The sequence below is a fragment of the Lepidothrix coronata genome, unplaced genomic scaffold, assembly GCF_001604755.1.
Source record: "Lepidothrix coronata isolate B3197 unplaced genomic scaffold, Lepidothrix_coronata-1.0 Scaffold169, whole genome shotgun sequence".
NCBI classification, from domain to species: Eukaryota; Metazoa; Chordata; class Aves; order Passeriformes; family Pipridae; genus Lepidothrix; species Lepidothrix coronata.
The window spans coordinates 1,133,222-1,147,151 of NW_016690349.1; the positions used below are offsets into that span (position 1 = coordinate 1,133,222).

General features: G+C 38.8%; 1 long non-coding RNA gene across 3 annotated transcripts in view; it reads right to left on the bottom strand.

Moving 5' to 3' along the window:
- LOC108504604 overlaps positions 1–13,930 on the bottom strand; it is a 162,105-nt gene that overhangs the window by 14,557 nt on the left and 133,618 nt on the right. The window lies entirely within an intron of this gene.

Here is a 13,930-nt window from a genome sequence, read left to right on the forward strand (position 1 = left end):
GAGCAGAAATGCTGGACATACGTTCAACATGAAATAAATGTTTGGGGCATGTAACACAGTACACTGAAGAAAACATTCAGGAACAATTCATCATGCTGAAAATATTATTCCCATAAGGCTGAAAGGGTCAGTGTCATGTTAGATTATGCGCTATACAAGTGCCAGCCATAGAAAAAGACCCACCCACAGGCCCTACACTATTGGGCAGAAGGTCACTAAACACTAGCAATTGATCTGTGGCTCTAGAGACTCCAAGCAGGGGCACAAAAAAACCATCAAATAAAATGTGCAGGTTTCCTTTTGCTATTATACAGACTATTTTGCTAAAGAAGATGACTAAAGCACTAATAATGACATTGTCCTATCAATACTATGTTAATCAATGCCAATGACAGATGAAAATTAATTAACACAACTCAGAAAAACATTCTTAAACTAAATTCCTCTCTATTTCCTCCTGGTACAAAACCAGCCTTCCAAAGATTTCTCTTTGTTCAAAGTAATTTTTCTCCAAAGACTTCCCAGCTGGTTAATTGCTTTCACAACAGCCTGTCTTAACTTAAGAACTCAAGGTAAGTCCTACTTTTGTTATCTTATCAGTCCTTAGCTCTTCTCAGATATCACCAACACAGGTAGCACATCTGACCCATATTCTCCTCATAACACTGGGATTTTGGGTCACCCTCTAAACAACTCTTTTTTATGCTGACACTGAAAGCCATGTCGTGTGTGCCACGGGTCCAACAGGAGACAGCCTTTTGTCACCCATATGCTTTTTCTGTTGAGTTTGGAATGGGCATCACCTCAGTGAGATGGCAGACCTGGCTCTGCATCTCCGGAAGCCTTTCAAGCTGCTGTCTGAGATTTGAACTATCCTTCTCAATTCTTTAGAACTCTAGATGCCAAGCACACTCCAATAATTCACATAGAAACTCTGCACAGTGACTGGTGACTGAAATGCAGCCAGCTCTGGAGTGAAGCACAGGCAGTTACAAACCAAAGAGCTATGCCAGAAGGTCAGAAGGAGAGGAAGGGATGAAGATTATTCTCTGAAGACAAAGAATATGGCAAATTTAGATTGGGAAATATCTTATTCCATGAATCAAAAGACATAAGCTCTCTTTGCAAAAAACTGGGGAGCCTAAAAGCTCATAACTCTACATTAGTACAGCAATTATGTTAGCTTTCCTGTATATAAAAAAACCAAGATAAAACTTTAATGCTTCTGGCTTTGCTTTTTAAATAGAAAGTGAAAGTTACAATTAGAGCAACTAATTTGGAGTTAGACAAACTCCAATTTAAAATCTCAGCGGGCCTGACAGCTGTGTTGACAAAGAAAGCTTTTTCCACATTACCTAGTTTGTGGGTTGATTTTAATAATGGACATTTTCTTCCTACAGATGGAATATTTATATTCCTTTTGTTATTTTGAAAACTATCTGGAGATACATAAATCTAACTGTATCATAATTACAATTATCTTTGTTTCATATCTGTAATCGGACTAGGACCTATGGCAGAAGCCATAGGAAAACTGGTCAATCTATTCTGCATGCATAAGAGAGACTCCAGGTATTTTTCCAAAAGGATAATCTATTTTATGGAGAATAAATAAACTTTGTCAATTTTTCAGGAAGCTAATGTTTTGTCAGGAGCATTTTTTGGCTTATTTCTGAAAGAAAACATTCAGGGGACCCCTGAGTCTTTCTTCTCAAGTTCATGTCTCTCTTTCTTCTAGTTGCTCCCAAATCCTTCTTCCTTTCCGCAGTCCTTGCTTCCCCGGAGCTCACAGCACTGCTGAAGCTCACTGTGCTTAGCAGGGGTAGAAAGGAAGAGTGATGTAGGCTGGTTGAGTCCTTCCAAGAGAAAACTTAGGGTTGTACAGCTCATAGCTGCATTCAAACCCCCACAAAAATCCAAGAATCAGGCTTTTTATGGAAACCCACTGGCAGTGTTTTACTTTGAATACCGCTGCTTCTTGGACTACAAATGTCAAAAGCGTATCTGTAGTGATGCGCTGCTGCAGGCTGGCTTTGGGAAACCCTTCATAAAAATCTGTCAGTGAGGCTGGGTAACTTCCCTCCTCTGATGAAGTCATCTATTCTGGTCACAGCTACACTCTTCACTCTCCCTGGGGCTAAAGTAAACATTACTGAGGAGAAAATGTGCATGACTTACGAATACACAGCACTTCACCACATGCAAGTACTTGCAAATATTTAAGAACAGAATAGCTTTCTCATAGGTATCTGCATGTACACGATGCTCAACCAGCATGATGACTTTGCCACCCTCAGGACACTGCACGGCCAGTTAAGAACAAACTATTCTATATTGCACTTGCAATCACAATTTTGCTGGATGCTGTTGCCTATCTCAGGAAGGATGGTTAAGTGGCCAAAGCACTGGGTGGGGACTGGAGAGGTAGGGCCTCTGGGGTCCCAGGGGCACTTTCACGAGCACAGGGACACCCTTTGCAGTTGGGAAGTCGGTCAGCATGAATAACCCTGCCTCTGAGAAACTGTGTCTCTGTCCTCCCTGCACATCAGCATTCTCTCCCCAGTTATATGCTGCTGGGGCTATGTTGTGTAGAGCTGCTAAACGTTTCATTAAAGCACATGATTTTCATCTTGTCAAAGCACTGTATGGGCTGCCTCTCTCTCAGTGTTGCCAGGTGGTAATTGCCAACCAGGAAAACAGGGATTTGCAAAAATTACTCCGCTTTATAGATGGCACATTGCCCTCTCTCAAGAGCCGTAATCCCTCTGTTAGCACATGTATCTGTTGCCTTCCTTCTGTTTTCTCGTTCCTGATTTCTTGTAAATGCTAATTTTGATTTTTTTCCCTATGTCATTTTGCTGTCAAAACTGTGAACACTAGAATATTACTAGGCATCACGTCAAAGGACGATTTGTAGATGTTTGGTCTTCATTATTTTTAAAAATTTTACACTTTTTTTTAAAACAGCACAATAAACAAGGTATTTAAAACCTCCCAAATATGGCTTATAAATTCATCCTGTTCCAGCTTGCAGTCATTTATAATTGACATCAACTATTTCTCTGCTACAGTTACAAGACTGCTGCACACATAACTGTGCTGGAGGTAACTCCCACAGAGCCAGGTGGGAGCAGAAGTAAAAGGGCCTGCAGCCCTCATAAGGAGCAGCTACTTGAAACCACACCCATGGGATGCACTCCAAAGCCCGTGCCCTACCATCCTTCCTCCTTTTGCTTAATCCAGCTAGATCAATGCCAGCTGGGTACATTTATACAGATTGTGTAGTGCAAGCGTAAACAAAGACCCAAAATGGAGGTGTGCTGTCATTTTACAAGGAGAAAGAAGAAATCAGTTCCTTTCATTATCAATCATTTTCATAGAGTTTTGTGGCTGACAAACAGGCTGCTTGAGAAAAACTAAACGAGAAGTGTGCTAAACCTTGGAGATACCCCATTGTGGAGCAGCTCCTCTCATACCAGTGGAGATGTGTCTGCAAAGGCATTGTGCAGAGACACAGAGATATGCCCTGAACATTTGCTGAAGAAGTATGTGGCAGGTAAATATCTGAAGCGGGAAAGGAATGGAAAATAACTTTCAGGTAAAGAAACTAAGTCCAAAGCCACAGTATGCTCATATTTTCTTCGGCAGCAACTTGTATCAGTAGGTGTGATAAAACCAGCCAGTGACGTGAACCAACTGTGGATGAAAGCAGTGGCACAATTCTCACTGACATCACCAGGTACCAGATTATTCTTTGAAAGCAAAAGTTGCCCAGATGAGCAATAGTGACAGGAAAAAAATATACTTTTTAATAACTTAATCACCTGAATTGCTAGCATATGTGTTGATGCCGTGTCCTCGTGTCAGTCCCTGAAAATGACCCACATAATAAGTTATCAGCTCCAGTAACCTCAAAGAGGAGCACGTGACAGTGAAGATTCACAACAAATCCCTTTATTTTATCTGTCCTACTCTTGAATAGTAGCAGGTTGTACCAAGAACAGCCCCTGCATCATGCTGCAGCATCCCTTTCTAGTTTAGGTATTTAAGCAAAAGTACAGTTAACCCAAAGAGACATCAGTAAAGATCAGTGGCAAATTATCTGCTCTGCAAAAGGCATCAAAGATAATTAATATCAAAAATCAGCATAAAAATCCACATGTAATTCTGATAACTGGGACCAGGTATGTGGTAAAGCAGCCAGGGAAATTAGTTACTGTCTTTTTGGCATTCTATGTGCTTGCAGAATTAATTTTAGAAGTTCACTTAGGATTGAATTCTCTAGAAGAGGCTCCTTCTCTTATCATTTGTATGTACTCTGTCAGATTGACCATCTCAATAACTGATATTAGCTGCAATCTATGTGATAAGCACAGGACAAAAAGGCTCACAAATTTTAAGCACGACTTCCTCTTGGGTAGGGTTCACATTCTCAGAGGAGCTTGTTCTGAGCCTTGCAGCTGTTCTGAGCACCTGCATCTCTTGCAGGTGCAGCAGGGCCAAATCCTGACAACAGCTCACAAAAACAGCTTCTGCTGCTGCCTCTTGCTCATAGCCAAGGAGAGTAGAGAGCTCTGCTCTGCCTTGCTGCTTTCCATGGGTCCTTCAGGACTTGAATTACACATGTGGTATAATAGATCCAAGATGTTTCCTTTGAGCTCATGGTCCTGTACAAGCATAAATCAATGTCTGTATTGTATTCTATGTGAAAAGCACCAGTTTTGCATATTAGCTTTATCACTCTGTCAGTAAGCTAGAAGTAGTAAGGCTAAATCCTGAGAGGGTTAAGCCAGTCAAACTACATCAGTGAACACTGCCTGAAAGTGTAGACATTGTTTGGCATATATCTTAAGCTGTCAGGAAGAGCAGCCAGTGAGCAATGCAGTACTTGACCTGTCAGCATGATACAGATCATTTACATAGCTTTTTACAAACATTAACAGATTAATCCTCACCTTGGGACACACAAGCAAGGTTCAGTAGCCCTGACAAACAGATCTGGAAGCTAACTCACACAGTGGTTGTAACCTGATTTCCAGGACAACCCAGCACCTTTACATCTTGTAAAAGCAGAGTAGGGGATGGGATGTTATACCTCCAGACCAGGAGAAAAAGAAGTGTGAAGCAGATAGAAGCTTTGGCCCAGCCTCTTGAGTCTGTGAGGAAGTGGGGCTGTGCGGACTTTCTTAAGTGCTCTATCCTGGCTCATCTTCAATTCACACCAGCTGTGACAGTCACAAGTAGGATGGTAGCTCTCACCCCGGCACTGAGGACACAGGCCCGTTCATGTGCAAAGCACTGCATTTCACGCCCAAAGTGTAAAGCAAACCAAGCAGCTGAAGTGGAAAAGTCCTACCTGATTGCAATTTCCTTGCCCAAACAGCTATCCAAAGCATCTCAGCTCATCTCAATGGGATCTGTTTCTAAAAGCGGTAGCAGTCATCACGAGTGAAAACTGAATACTGAGCACAGAGCTTGGGCTTTGCATTGAGGAACAGGGAGGATCTGTAATGGATACAGCCCACAAGATCATACTGACAAAGAGACCTAGAGACAAAGTGGGACATGGACATGGACATGGCCCATGAGGCCATTCTGGCTATTTTATTTAATTACCTGGGAGACCTCATTTGTGCACACGTCATTTATGCAGCTGAGAGGTCTGGTCTTAGTAGTATCACCAGGGACTGAGGAGCTGTCGGTAAGCCACAGGGGACTGGGAGATCAGGTCCCTGGTGAGGCAGGACAGGATGTGATCCCACAGGTGTGACTCTTCACAGGAGGGGCATATGCATGTGTGCAGTGCAGGGGTGAGAGGCCCAGTTTATACACACGTGCAATGAATGGATGTACCCAGGTACAGTGTCATGAGGTTTAGCCATGGATGTCCACATGGACAGGAATAGGCAGAAAAAGGATCAATGGAAGATGTATCTGTACAGGCATCTTATAGAGAAGTGTGGGCAAGGAGGATATGACACAAGATTTTTTAAATATACAGTATTTCTTGTGTTGTAACTTGGTAAAAAGTTTTAACCGATGTCAGGAAGGTCTCTATTTTATGAAGGAAATTGCTTATTGATCCTGTCTGTTTCCATCATTTTCACACTGTACTATTCACATGCTTAACCTGCAGGGATCCAGAAAAGTTGTTTCTCTCTTCATGCGCGACTTGACTTCGGTAAGGAGATGCTGCACCTCCATGTGAGGCTCCAGCAAGGGCACGTGGGTAGGAAGAAGTTGTGAGGTAAGGCACACTAGTGTTCCTGATGTTAAAATCCCTGTGATGCCTGTTTAGTGTGCCTTTTTCAAGTCGTAAATTTACTGAAAGCCAGATGAGAGATCACAAGTCAATTTGGAGATAAATTCAGCAACACTATTGTACTATTATACATGGTCTACTTTTGGGTTTTTGGGGGGTTTTCGGTGATGCTTTTGATCTAACTCCTCTTGTGAAACATTGCATATGTGATTTGTGGTCTTCTACTAATTTATTAAAATTCAGTGAGGATGGAGCAGATATTCTGTGGGCCCTTCTTCATTAAACATCCATCACATGGTTCTCAGAGTGGGGCCAATGACTAGACCAAAAAATAACAGTGATCCCTTAAAATACCATTTGAAAGCACATGAAGAGATGCAGAATTTAAGAAATAACAATTAGGAACAGAAGTAATAGAACAACCCTTCCTTATTCACCCCTGAATGTGCTAGTGATGTTAAAAATATAGAACAAGGTACATCACATTACACAGCCAGGGTGTTCCCAGTGATATGGCACATTAAAACATGCTGAGCATTACCTTAAGTAATGTCAAAGATGCTGTTACCTTTATACTGAGTCAACAATACCTCAGAATTGCTCCAAAGGAGCAGGTACAATATAGATTGTCATACATTTCCACAGTAGTGTTTTTTCAGAAGTCGTCCAGCTGTGCCAAGCTTCAGAGCATTTTGGTACAATATAAAACACTTGCTGTGGAATGAAGCCACAGGAACTCAAACCAAATATGACATCACCGAAATGCTTCCTTAAAGGAAAGTTTTGTTTTCCAGCTTTCATTAATACAATACATACAGAGAACAAGTACTGTGTTCAGCAGCACAGAAACAATACTATCCTAAGGCCCATTGTGCTCATCCATTAAGAGCCACTTTCAGGAATCCTTTAAAAGCCTTTCCAAAATCCTACCTTCTCCTGCTAAGTATTTTATAGTGCTTCTCTGTTCAGTGAAAAGTTACATTTACTGTGAGTACCGGAACAAAAACCTTTCACCAAGTTAAAGTTTTTATTTAGTCACAAGGTAAAAAAGGAATTCCAATAATACACAAGTGACAGGTCTTAAACAGTCTTGTCATCTGCTTTCCCAGTCAAAAAGTTATATGGTTTTGTTTTCAAACATCAGCTTTGTCTTCCCTAAAGGAAAGTTTCTGGCGTTCTTATCATAGTTCAGTGAAATCTCACTTTGCAGACACTTTTGCGAGGTTCTGGGATGTGTCAAAGGAAAGTCCTAATTTTTCTCATGAAATATATCCCAGTTTCACATGGAGGAGAAAGTGATGCTTTTCAACATCTAAAGACATATGCATAAAATGATAAGTCACAAATTTTCAGAAGTCAGAAGTTAAGAATATGGACTGCATTGTATCCTCTGGGGCTCTTACAATGAATGAAATCCATTATTTATTCTTCATTGTTTATGTTGATGGACTTCAGTTGTTCTCCAATATTTCTTAGCCAAATAAAACCCACTTTACCTGTCGAAGTTCAGTAATTACCCAACTACAATAATTAGATTTAGTTTCCTGACCTATTAATGTTTTAGGAAATATGCAAATATTATAAATCCCGTGCTCAGATCCTCAAAGGTATTTGGATACCTTACTCCCTCTGATTTAAAAAATAACTAGGGGTCACGTGATATGTTACATTCTTAAACACCAGCATGTGTTTGAATTTAAACACTTTTGCATACTCCAATATTCAAGGTTCCATGGAAAAAAATTGTCAGCTTAGCTAGAAAAGACTTTTAGGTCTTCTTTTATGATATTTACAGATAACATTAGTTTAGGAGAGAGAGTTGAGGTAGACTGGGGACAGCTCTGTGCACCGTCACTGTGGATGAAGTTGGAGTGCAGGTGATCCTCCCAGCTGCCCTGAGTTCTGTCCACTGGAGAACAGTATTTTGAAGCAAGTTATGTAATTGCTCACTATAATGGAGTATGTATTGACTAAAGCATTCCTTTCTAACATTTTTCCATTGTAAGCCAGTAAAAAGTTCATGTCAGAAAAAATAAAAGTGCATACTTGATGCAGTAGGGTGCATTTTATGTTCTCTTCTTAACAATTCTCAGGAATAAAACCGAAGTGAGATGAGATTTCCAATGAAAGTACTGTTTTTAATCAGACTTTCATATTCTTCAACATTAATATGTCATTGGGTAATTGGGTAAGTATAGTACCTGTCAGCATCCAGAGGTATGTAACGCCTGGAGCTGCACAAATAGACCAAAGTGAGGCAGATACCACTTCAGCTTCTGGGATATTCTGCTACAGAACTCATTCCAAAACCCTGGAACATTTGCAAAAAGCTATTTTTCCTGCTTGACATGTACAAAATTTTTCTGAGTTTGTATTAAGATGCCAAGTTAGATTTTTTTTCCCAACTTCAGATGTAATTTTAGCAGTTAAGTACTTCCTGTAGAAACCATATTATCCTTTTTCATAAAGAGGATAAAAACCCGAAAAGATTACCTTGGACAGAGGAGGCATAACAGGGTTAAGAAGAATCACCATTAGGTAATATATTGTCTTTTTCATGTATTTTCCCCACAATTGCTGGATTCATACTGACCTGTGTAAATTCATCATCAGTCTTTTTATGTTTTCATTGGAATTTTTTCTGTGTTGAAATTTGATTAATTTACCAAGAGCCTTCAAAACCATTACATAGCCCCACAGCTGTCCCTAAACCCTGACAGCATAAGCAGATACACAGGTATATCCCCCAGAACCTGTATGGCATGTTTAGGATATTTCTATTAAGTAATTTTCTGTTTAATATAAGATCTACTTCCCCTGTGTAGTAAAGCAATTACATAATTAATGGTTACATTCAGACAGAATGGCTCAGGAGAGAAAAAAGAATTTTTAGGACAACTGGAAAGGAAGTACGCATCAGTAATTCCCTTTCACATTTGATACTTCAACTAGTATTAACTTAAAAGTCCAAATGCAAGTCATTAAGCAAAAAAAATGAACAAAATGAAGAGCAACCTTGCAGGGACAGTGATGAACTGAGAATAAGGACATTTGGGTTCAATTCCGAACTCTTCCCTTGCTAGTATAGCTTTGGGCAGTTTTCTTTGTTCGTCAGTTCCTTATCTATTTAATAAGGATATTAATACTCGATTAATTCTACTCCTTGCCTGCATGCCTTTTGAAGGCCTCTTGAAGGTTTTTGTAGTAGAAAGCACTACTTCTGGTATCTGTAAAACTCAGCAAAATAGAGGCCTGCTTTTTGTTGAAGACAGGAAGAATTAAAGGAGGGAAATGCCCTCAGAGATTATGTCTACCATAGATGTGGTGAGAACTGCTGTTCAGTATCAGTAATATGGGGCTATGCAATATGTAGTGCTAAAGATAACCCTTCAGAAAGCTTCTGATTAAAGAACTGACTCATGAGAGCCAATAAATATTGGGACAGCTATAAAAGATCTAGTTATAAAATTTACAACAAAACATTTCACTGTCAAAAAGAGAAATAAAGTGTTGCAAAATTTAACCAAAAAAAATAGACAAACAGATATCAGTACAATTTCTTGTAACAAGTGAAAGTCTGATTAAAAATTTTAAAAGGAAGTGTTGTGTCACTTTTAAATCTGTATCTACAAACATATAGATTTTTAGATATTTTAATTTTTTAAAAACTTTATGCCTCTTCCATTTTTTATCCTGGTTTATGAAAAACACATATGCTGATCTATGGAAATTACTTGACCAATAAATATTCCTTCTATGGACATTTACATTTAAAAAACCAAAACTTTAAGACCAATTTGGGGTTTGTTTTGGGGTTTTTTTGCAAGCCTTTCAAAAGTCAGGTTTTTGCTGGACCTTGAATGAAAACAGCTCAAGGCATTCCAAGTACAGGAACTGCTTATGTTCTATATTTTTAAAACACATTTATCTTGACTAGAAATAGTTGCTGCAAGTGTGGAAAGTATTTCCACTACTCAGTGTAACTTCCCTGACAATGCAAGTGGTTCAAGCTCTAATTCACATAGTTTATCTAAAGAAACAGTTCAATGGACTGAAATGAAATGCAGGTGTTCTCAGCATGAAACCTTTATTGAACAGTATCTTAAAAGAAAAGGAAATTACTAATTTTACTTGCTTTAAAATTGAAAGAGAAAGCTAAATGCAGGTGTTGTGCAAGTGTTTAAATTATTTAAAATGCAGCTAAAGAAAGAGTTTTAAGTCACAGCAATTCATTGACAGAAATATATGATAAAGAAAATGGACATCCAGTATCAGGTAAAATCTTCTCTCTCAAAATAACAAGCTTTTTAGAAAAGAATCCACTATTCTTGCTATGTATATTATAGAGATAAAAGAAACAAATATACATATTGCTGCATTAGTGTACTGGTACATATTAAAGGCTGTTATACGTGCTTTTCTTAATATTTTTCTTTCTTTCATAATGCACAACCTAGTGCAAAAAAAAATCCTTTGCACTGTATTCTGAAAAGGAACTATTCTTTACAAATAACAATGAATGAAATGTTAATTGTTATGTAATATATATCCTAATAATATAGACATTTATAAGCATGCAAAATTGCACAGGGAAATAAAATCCAGATGATTTTATCCTTCCTATTTGAATATATATCTATATTCTGTAGGAAGTTTACTATAATTATGATTTCATATTGTGTTTCTATACCCTAAAGATAAGCATATTCCTGGATCAACTAAAGAGCTAAACATCATGTATTAGCCAAAAAATGAACCTATTTAATGTAGTAAAAAGCTTGGTAAATATCCTTGAGCCCAATAATAGTGAGTACTTTTATAAGATCAGTGATGTTTTAAATGAACTATTTTTTTTAATGGGTTCCTGGAAAAATTGACAATACCTAGTAGCAATGTTAATACTGTCAGAAAAATAATAAGGCAATGAATGATTCCAGTAAGAATACGCTGCACTTCGATTTGGAGGCCACTAATAAAGGTAAAGTTTTGCATATTCTGACAATTTTTCACTAACAGTGTATCTGTACAGTTGCTTGATCTTTAAGAATGTAATTAACCTATTTTTCTCGCCCTAATTACAAGGCAAAAAGAATCGCATAGGTAAAAGGAAAAATTATTTTGTTTAGAAGGGAAATACAAATTATGCCTGAAGCCTAATAAATCTGTTGCTATGACAATCAAAGATCCTGGTCTTATAAAATTTTTCAGAATTTATTCACATGAGTAGTTCTCACTCATTGTGCTAGTTTTGACCTCTCCTATCCTGAGTGACCACCATAAGAGATGGAGCACGAAGTCATGGACTAAATGAACTCAATGGACATTTTGTGTGCGTTTCTGGACATTTTACAAGGGTGGTCCATAGAGTAAGGGAATTATATCTGCATATTAAATACAAAGATGGGAAGGAGGATGGTGGTTAATGAGGATGTATTGAATAGTGTAGGACCTCAGCATGATGTAAATAGTATAGAATGAGGAGTGGAGAATGGGCTGGCTTTGGCTGGGATAGAGTTAACTTTCTTTCTACTAGTTAATATAAAGATATGTTTGGTGCTTGAAACAGTATTTATAATACAGAGATGTTTTGGTTCTTGCTGAGTGCTTCCACAGAGCCAAAGCCTTTGCTGCCTCTCATTCCACCCCACTAGCAAGTGCGCTGGGGGTGTACAAGGAGTTGGGAGGGAATACAGCTGGGAGAGCTGACCCCAACTGACCCAAGGGATATTCTGTACCATATGGTGTCATACTCAGAATATAAATGGGATGAAGAAAAAGGAAAAGGTGGGAGAGGAATGTTAAAAATTATGTCATTTGTCTTCCCAAGTAACTGTGATACATGATGCCGCCCAGCTTTCCTGGAGATGGCTGAACACCTGCCTGCCCATGGGGAGTGGTGACTGAATTCCTTGTTTTGCTTTGCTTGTGTGCATGTGGCTTTTGCTTTGCCTATTAAACAGTCTGTGTCTCAACATATGAGTTTTCTGACTTTTCTGATTCTCTCTCCCATCCCACCAGGGGGAAGTGAGTGAGCAGCCATGAGGCGCTTAGTTACCAGCTGAAGTTAAACAATAACATTCACGTGAGTTGTCCCATTGACAGAACTGCTGGTGTGAGAAGAGGTTTGCAATGGGAGACTTGAATTTAGGATGCAGTCCTTGTTCACAGAGAGATCTGAGGGAATGACTTCCACAAGCAAGAGATTCTTTCTAACACTGAAGGTGACATTTACGGTTGTGTTGTCCTTCCTCAGTTTTGCTTATTCGTTCTTACACTAGAATGTAATATTTCAGATAGTAAAATACACAAAATATCTACTTTGATGCACACATCAAAGGTTTTGAACCTTTACTTGTAAAATCAAGGCTGATTCCTCTGAACCCTACTGAAATACTGTTACAGTATGGAATTGTGTTAGTTATCTCTGTTTCCTCCTGTTGCAGTGATTTAAAGAAGCTGCATTACCATTCTCTCTTTAAAAACTGCCTTATGGAGTCTTTCATCATATAAGGAGGAAATTTGTTGGGAACTACCACAAAATTACATCTTTTTGAATACTATTTAAGCTCTGATTATTGTTCATGAGTCCTGCTGTGGCCTGGCCTTTTTGCTTTGGCTCTTTTCATCCTTCTCACCCTCAAAACCTGCTACCGGGAACCCATCACCTCCATACTCAGCTGGACAGCCTGTGACAACTGGCACACAAACCATTTCCAATCCCATTAAAAGCAGCCAGATTTGTGAGGGGTTACCCTCAGAGCAGGGGCAGGCCCTTACCACAGTTTACTCCTCAAGAACCACTCAACTTTTTGTCTTCCAAACTCAGTGATCAACCAAGATGTGGAAGAAAATATATATATTTTACATCATGACTTTCTCATCATTTAGTCTACCCTAATTTTTGAAACAGAGATCCAAGTAAACCAGGTTTTCTGGAAAATAAACCTGCTCTTCCATCTCAGTACATTCACTGTATAATTCCTGATCAGCTTGGCAATTTTTTGACAAAGACCCTAAATTTTTGTAAGTTGGTTGTTAGTTAATAATATCTCCTTTCATCCAGGAAGATGAAACCATATTACACCTGTTAGTGAAAAATATCTTGCAACACTCAGTGAAGCCATTTCTAATAATTCTCAACACTACTCTAATATGTGACAAAAATTACTGGATATGAGAACATCCCATACAGGGTTTGCTTATTTTATGAGCTGGATCATAATTCACAGTGGTAGTTTTTTGGCTTTCTGATGTGTGTAAGAGGATCTGCCTCCCACTATATCTAAAACACAGATCCAAGTCTGCATTTGATATTTGTTTCCCATGGAAACAAAATAGAGTAAATCTTTGGTACCTGCCAATATTGCAGACATTCAAAACTGTTCTATAGCCTTCATTCACTCAGATAAATATTATTCAGGACTATTCTTACATTGATATGGAATTTATTTTACCTTCCATTTTTGCCTTCTAGCGGTCAGTGCACAGCTGAGGTGTGGGGAAGGTATAGCACCATGACCCCAGAGAAACACAGAGCAAGAGAAAGGGGAGGCAGGAGGAGGGGAATGGAGGGAGGGAGGGAAAAAGAAAGAGAAATGTCAAAGCAAATTCCTAAACATCCTCTTTAGCATGAAAATATGTACAATACAGCTACAGATGTTCCAGTCC